Genomic DNA, 8040 nt, shown 5'->3' with positions numbered 1-8040 from the left:
TAAATAACATCCTACACTGTCTATTATTCTCCCTTTGGTTTATAATATCTGACAATTAAACCGACAAAACGGTGAGCTTCAAGCTCCATCAAAACTTTACATGGTCATGGTGCATTCACGGGCATTATGAGTTTTCTTTTTTTCCTTCTAAAGATATATAATGCAAAAGTCATGAATATGCCACTTTACTCTTGCTAAATCAATATCCTAATCCTACATGTTACCCACTAATCTAACATGTATATTCTCATTTGTTCCTTATTCAATGGCTTTCATAAATATAATGCTTTAATTTTAAACGGACTCAGCAACATGTCCTGCTTTTTCCTCCTTTGTTTGGATCTATTAGTTGTTTGTATTATTCACTATTGTAATAACCTCAGCCTCTATATTACTTTATGCAAAAGTGCTTCTTGCTAGCTCACCCATCATGCATGGTGCGTTGTTGCAATCAAATGATGTGAATTGTGTGATTGTATTGATGTTATATATTATATCTATACTTCAGTAATTTTTTTTTTGCTTCTTCGGAGAATGGTTGAACTGGAAAAGTTAGATTTTCTTGTGCTCCGTGATATACAAAAGAGGGGAAGATCGGTGAAAAGAAACGACAGGGAGGCAATAAATTAATGGACAAACCTCTTGATCTTGCTGTCTTAGCAGTGCCACTTTTGTCTTGTGGCTACAACCATCTTTCTATATATTTTAAATGCTTTTCAAAAATTTCGTAGCCCCTTAATTCATGAGCTTTTTTAGCTTATCGCATTGGCATAGATCGATCTAGCCAACTAGAAAGAGAAAAAGAAAATGTTAATTAATTAGTTATTATAGTTCTAATCCACCGTCCCCATATATGATGCTATTATGTATCCCTTCATTCTAGCCAATATTGCATTCTTCTATGAAATGAAGATGCAAACATGTCTACATGTTTCCCTCATTTATTAATTGTATGTAAATGTTTTGTAGCTTTTATCTATGCAATTATAGTCAACTACCTACCTTCCACACTCGCACAACACATATATTTAATTAGTCCTTTATTTTCTACCCCCCTTAGCGAGGAGGAAAAAGAGAATGAAGAATAAGAAATTGAATAAGCCATATATATATATAAATAGTTTCTTGGTAACTCAGGTTAAAAATGAGCATAATATATGTATGTATATATTGAAGATTGTACGGTAATGTATGTGATCACCATGATTGTTCTTTGTCGATGGGTACAATTTCTAATTTGGCATCATGGGTCAACACAGTTTCCATTTATTGTTATTTTGGCACTTTCACTTGCGAAAGGGGAAAAGGAGTTATTATTTTGATTGGGGCGTCCTCTTTGTATGGGTGGTTCATCACTGAGTTACTTACGTCAATAGCATACCCTACCATTGATGGTGGGCATGTAGTGTTATTGTTGTCATTTCATTACTCCTCATATATATATATATGATGATGATATCATTCATTTTCTTCAATTATATCTATCTATCTATCACGGGGCACCTAATCTGTAAATATATACAAATTAAAGCCAGCCAACTCCAACGGATTCTGCCGACATTATGCTTTAAAGACTAATCCTATGCCTAACAGGTTTGGTTTTATGTGCGTGCCTCTTAATTGAACTCACCTACATCTGATATACAAGACAATTCTCTTTTAGCAATGTTTACTATATAGTAAAATTACTTGTCTCAATTGGTATATATTTTTATCTTTTTCTACTTTTGAAGAATAATCACTTAAGAAGCATGTACCAATCAAATCAACCCTTTATTAGTGTTAATGATCGATAGGGCTCACAGGTCACAATACAATACATGAGCTGATCAGACCAGCACCATGAAGAACGGAAAATTGTTTGTTTATGTATGTGGTGCTGCTTATTAATCGATGTCAAGTGGGTCAAGCTAAGCACGCTTGCTCCAAATATTGCATTTTGAATGGTGCTACCTACTGTTGCACTTGGACATTCATTATTATTTTTTTTTCTTTTTGCAAAAACAACGTTGGATGCTTGAGAAATTCACAATAGGAATAAGTTTCATCAATGTGTAAAGTAGTATTCTATTATCAAAGTTTGCAATGCCCTTTGCTAAAACGTTTTATCGTATTGTTAAATTAAAGAGAGGAGCTAGCTAGGTAACTTCTTTACAGAAATAAAGACACAGATAAAGTTAAACGGAATTATTATGTCTCATAATCTTTTATATATGGTGGGTCTGTGTATAAACAAATTTGCTCTTATCTCTTTCCCAACATGATGGTCATATTCCAGTGAGGATCCAATATCTATTTCAAATCTTGAACCGTGATAGATGCTCTTTTTTTTTAACAAATAATAATAAAATGAATATATGTTGATTACACCCTAAGCAAACAATTTTGATGACTCAATTCCGTGAATAATTGTGAGGTACTCCTTTGTTTGTGCCTCACAATGTGTCTTTTTAATTCAAGTAGACGACAAATCATCATGTGTTAATTAAACATAATAGTTAACAGAAAACGAAGCAAAAACCATTTTCCTTTTCCTTAGATGCTTGAATCCGAACATTCCCATTTATATATTTGTTAAGGTGGGAGTGGTAGGGAAGCTCTTTAAAGCTACAAGACCCATTTAAAATATTTCAATAATAATAATAATAGTAATTAATATTTATCAAGTGAACTGAAAATTATATATATATATAAATATTAGGTTAAAGTAACGAGCAGGTAGTTTTACACTGCATGGCGCAGCTGACACGTTCCTGTTTAGCAGAAAACTTAAGTAAATAAACCATAGCACGAGAATTTTCTCGTTTTATTTTATATTTTACATATTTATTTTTTGTAAAAAAGTAGAACAGTGGTGTTAAAGTTTAAAAGCAAGAATAATTCCGTACTAGGAAAATTGTCTGATGATTCAGTTTCATCTTTTCATCGTGTCATTGAAGGGTTCAGGTCACCAATCACCAAGCATCCATGATCAGTTACTTACAGCTGAATCTCTGGTAACTCATACGATGTCGTGTCACAATTCACAAAGCTGCTTCATGGGTTTCGTGTGCCCGTTGCTCAAAGTGTTGATTCTTTATTTTTCCACTATTTCCCTGAAAAGGTAGCTAGGTGCATAATATATATAATATAATATATATATATATATATAATTTAGAGGAGTTTAATTATTACCGCACACATATAGATATATAAATAGTAGGAGCAAGACAGAATCTCTTGAAATCAATATGCTAATGATATAATTCTGATAAAAAAAGAAAGATGCAGATGCAGATGCAGATACATAGACGAGAGATGAGATCAGAATTGAAGTGGCATGCCATGCCACTGTGTCTTGTGGCAGATTGATTTAATCTGATATATCTTTGGTGGTCCTACTCCTCTCTGTACAACTTGTTGCATTCTCTTTGGCTAAATCTTCATAATAATGTATCTTAACTTTATGCCCTTCAATTTGGTAAAGCTTATCTCTTTCTCTCTCTCTTTTTCTCTTTTTCCTTCCCTTCATTCTGTAATATAATCCTAACTAGCCACCTAGGGCCCTTCCTTTCCCTTATGACATGTGCAATATTATATATATAATGAGAAGAAAGAAGAAGAAGAAGGAGGAGGAGGAGGCAATTGATTGGATGTGAAAATTCTGGTAATAAATTTGTGTGTGTGTGTGTGTGTGTGTGTGTGTTCAGAAACTGTAATACGGTTGAAAACCTAGTGACAGGTGAAGAAGAGATACATAGATAGAGCAATGGAATGGTAGTATCATAAATTACCCAAGATTTCAGCACCAACATTGCTTTCAAGAGACAGCATGGCAGAGAGAGAGAGAGAGAGAGAGAGAGGGAGAGGTTAAAAATGAAATGGTGTCAGGAGAGAGAGAAGAAGAGAAATGAAGAAAGAGGAGTGGTTAAAAAAATGATGTCATGTAGTGACAAAGGTTAACCTTTTTCACAGAAATGTAGGAGGGAGGAAGGGGGGATATGTGGATTCACTAAACCAAAAGGGCAACGCCAACAACTATCATCATTAATGATCAAAAGGAAAGGTGAGGAATCTTCTCTCATCTGCACCAAACAAACTTCATTATTATTTTTTATTATTACTTTCAATCATTTCTCTAATTCATTGTTAGTTTAATTTCTTGCATGAAGATTGTTCATCATCATATCCTAATAAGGTAACAGGTAGAGAGAAAGTTGAACCTACCACTGAAATTTCTCATGAGATCAGATCAGAGGAGACAGGGAACAGGTCAAGTGAGACCTTTTCTTTCTTTCTTTCTTTATATATTTCCTTAAAACAAAACAGAGATGAAACAATATAATGTAATGCAACAATTTGATTTGGTTGGATCTAATTACATACAGAACCATGAAGCAGCAGCATATGATGACTCTATCTATATAACAACAATATTAAGGTGTAGGGTAATAGCACTTACCGATGTTGAGAGAATCAGAGAAGAGAAATTACAAGAAAGGCCTGAAATTGCCATATTCTCCCACAGCTTTCTTGAGCTTCTTGGTTAAGACTGTAATTACATACTTACTTAGAAGAAGTTGAGATGGATGCACATACAAGAAGTTCAAGAAAGCTGTGGAAAAGCATGACCAGGACTCAGATCTGATGAATGAATGAATGAATGAAGGAAGGAAGGAAGGAAGGAAGAAATAGTGAAGCATTGGTATAGAAAGGAGAAGAGCATGGACCACTCTAGAAGCAGCTTTAATTTATAGAGAGATGAGAGTGGTGGAAAATTCTTTGCTTTTTGGGTTTCAGAGATAACAGCAGTATCCATCATCACTATGTAGTAAGTAAGTAAGTAACTAAGTAAGTAGGGTTCTGCTTCATTCATTCATTCACCGTTTCTTGCTTCTTCATTCATTTACCCATCACATACATACATACACGTCACATGGGTAGTAACACATTCACCCAACAATAATCTTCCCAAAAACAGACAAATCCATCAAAACCCAACACTGTAATTATTTATATTCACACCCAAATCACCCTTTCTTTTTTTCTTTACTTGCATATTCATTATTATTCTAACAAAATTATATAAAACCTTCCCCCATTCTTCCCCTCACATGCCACCATGTGACCACGATCTCTCTCTCTCTCTCTTTTTTTTTTCTTTTTTTTTTTCTGTTAGATTTAAAGGTATGGGTTGTTTATGGTCCCCAATCTTTCTTTCTATACGTCCTATTCGTTTATGTCTATTACTTTCTATCGCTTTCATCTCTAATAATATTAATCCATTTTTATACTATCTAAATTCATGTTTGTTAGCTAAATTGTTATTCGTCTACTCTAAACTAAAATTTAACAAATATTTACATAAACACTTATATGTGACAAATAAATTTACAGAAATGTTTGGTAACCAAAGAAAATTAGATAAAAATAGTCATAACTTACTTTATTTAACATTCATTAATTGTTGTGACAATTAATTAATGCTAAATAAAATAAGTTCTAACTGTTTTTGTTGTTTCCCTATCATTACTCATTTATCATTTTCCGTTTATATTTGACCAATTTTAAATTTTAAATTCTAAATTTATCATTTTCGATCACTCATTCACTTAAGTGAATAATATTAAAAATTTAAATTTATAATAAATTAATTCTTAACTTATCGAATTAAGAAACATAGAGGTGGGCGGATTCTTATAAGGAGTGTTAGAATTGAATTATGATAATGATTTATTGTAAGTAATTATATGGTGATGATTATTGAGACTATGGTGGAATTGGCGCCATCCATGTGATGAGGGTGCCCATATCTATATATTGTGCACAATTTCAAAGTCCTAATTATAGGAAAGGGATAAAAAGAAGTAGTAGAGTTGAAGATTGTTTCCATATAAAGTGCCTTTCTATTCTTTCTACTTATATGAGTATTATATCCGGGAGCTATCCACTGTGTGCTACACATCTACAACTAGCTACGTACACAGATCAAGATGTACCATACCACTAACTGCTTCAATTTTTATTGCCAAATCTTGCCTCAAAATAAAAGAAAATATGTGACCACTTTCATCTGCATTTTTGCCACTACAGTTCTAACAAAATATTAATATGTCTAAAGTCTGTCTGCTTCATCTATATTCTTTAATACCCTTCATAATTCATTTTCGCACTTTATATCTTATTGCAATTATTATTAATTTTTTTAAAGTTGCCTCTTAGTGGAAACATTTCATTCTTTGTTTCCACATTAGTTTAGTTTACTGAACTAGCAAGCAATTAACCATGAAATTATGGTAGATCATTAATTCACATAACAGAGGATATAACATTATATATCTCCCTTTAATTTTTACCTAATTATCCATGACACAATTTATAAAGCATATAAAAAGCTATAATATTCAAATTGAGTAAACATGAAGTGGACGAGTGGAGGATCTAGTTAGATACTAGAATTCGTATAAAATATTCAAAAATTCGTTGAAATATAGGGCTGCAATTAAATATTGGATTTTGCAACAATTATGGATTTAAATAAGCTAAATCTCTAGTTTACATGACTACAATTAGTTTTAAGGGAGTGGTAGAAAAATATAATAGTAATATCGTTATCATTTATAATTTATCTATAATTTTAAAATTTTGTATGCATCCTTTTTTATCCTTTTTTATTTTTAAGTTCTATTTTCTATTTTATATTGTTATTTAGTAAATTAATATTGTAATAATTATTTTATCTATTTCAGAATTTTGTGGTATAATCTTAATATCTATCTAACTTGAATAAAATATTTATTTAAAGTGTCTTCCATGTATATATGTACAGAAAAAATGTTGGATATACTATTCAAGTAATTTTCTTTTATAGACATTTTATTATATGTACCCATAAAAAATAGAAGAATATATATAAAAAACTTACTTTTTATATTAAAAAGCGGAAATGTTTGGTAATCAAAGAAAATCAGCCAAAAACAGCCATAACTTGTCTTATTTAACATTCATTTATTATTGTGATAATTAATTAATGTTAAATAAGACAAGTTCTAACTGTTTTTTTTTTTTGTCTACCTAACATTATCCTATAAAAGAATTGTAAAAAAAAAATACAAATAACACATCCTGTTAAGTTGTTATATCCAAAAAGATTTAGAATTTAATTTTCTATATATATATAGTTTTTTTCCTAATAAAACTAAATTTTATTAATAAAAACTGTGGAAGTATATTCCATGATAGATGCTATGACTTTTTCAGTGCTTAGATGCTACTATGAACTAATCTTGAATGAAAAGAATCTTTGATTTCAAAGACAAAAAGTTAAGTTGCGCTTTTGACTGATTCAATTCACTGGTAAAACAAGTCACTAGTTACTTGTCATTTTGGACCACGTTTATTTATTTCAGTAATGCTACAGTTTGTAATGTGAAAATTACCGTTTAAGTTGTTCCTCTTTCTGTTGGAAAAAAAAATAAAAAATAAAAAATATTTCATTTGTTTAATTAATTGGATTGCGATTCAAGTTATCACGACTAGTTGAAGGAAATGTCGGATGAATTGAAGTACTAAAAAGTACTTAGTGCTATATGATCAAATTGTTTTTGTAATTAAGTTTGAATCTAACTAAGTTAATTTAATAAATTATTGACATAATAAAAATCAGTTGAACAAAAATGAAAAATACATAAAAAAATTAGTTAAATTTAGTTATAAAAATAATTTGGTTATGTAATATCTTTTTAAACATATTCTATTATTACTAAGACAATATATATATAATAATTATTTTGGAAGAGTTTTTGAAATAATCTATAAGGTAGCATTTGTTTTGAAGTATTGACAGAGACTGAGAGACTGAGACTCAATATCATGTTTGTTAGTTCAGAGGCTGTTACTAAAATTTTTATCTCTCTCTTCAAAATTTCAGTATTTCAGTACCTCCAAAAAGTGGAGACACATATAAGGGATTAAAATTTTTAGAAATAGAGACTGAAACTTTAATAACATTTTATACTTAGAATACCCTCATTTTAATTAATTAATTCCAATTTTATCTTT

At 30.7% G+C, this 8040-nt stretch overlaps 2 long non-coding RNA genes across 4 annotated transcripts; one reads left to right on the top strand and one right to left on the bottom strand.

Moving 5' to 3' along the window:
* Positions 1-2756: 2756 nt before the first annotated feature.
* On the bottom strand, positions 2757-4578 carry LOC114924788 (uncharacterized). 2 transcript variants are annotated; one of them, XR_011868061.1, is made up of 3 exons: positions 4442-4578; positions 4207-4293; positions 2757-4064 (listed from the first exon to the last, which is right to left on the bottom strand). It is a non-coding gene; the product is annotated as an uncharacterized lncRNA (long non-coding RNA). The 2 variants fall into 2 exon arrangements; XR_011868060.1 differs by having other exon boundaries at positions 2757-3095.
* Positions 3905-5092, top strand: LOC114924789 (uncharacterized). 2 transcript variants are annotated; one of them, XR_011868063.1, is made up of 3 exons: positions 3905-4045; positions 4152-4251; positions 4368-5092. It is a non-coding gene; the product is annotated as an uncharacterized lncRNA (long non-coding RNA). The 2 variants fall into 2 exon arrangements; XR_011868062.1 differs by having other exon boundaries at positions 4152-4256.
* The last annotated feature ends 2948 nt before the right edge of the window (positions 5093-8040 follow it).

This window comes from Arachis hypogaea, chromosome 11 (assembly GCF_003086295.3).
Source record: "Arachis hypogaea cultivar Tifrunner chromosome 11, arahy.Tifrunner.gnm2.J5K5, whole genome shotgun sequence".
In the NCBI taxonomy this organism is placed as follows: Eukaryota; Viridiplantae; Streptophyta; class Magnoliopsida; order Fabales; family Fabaceae; genus Arachis; species Arachis hypogaea.
Note: the sequence above shows the minus strand (reverse complement) of the source record. Positions and strands in the feature narration are given on the sequence as shown.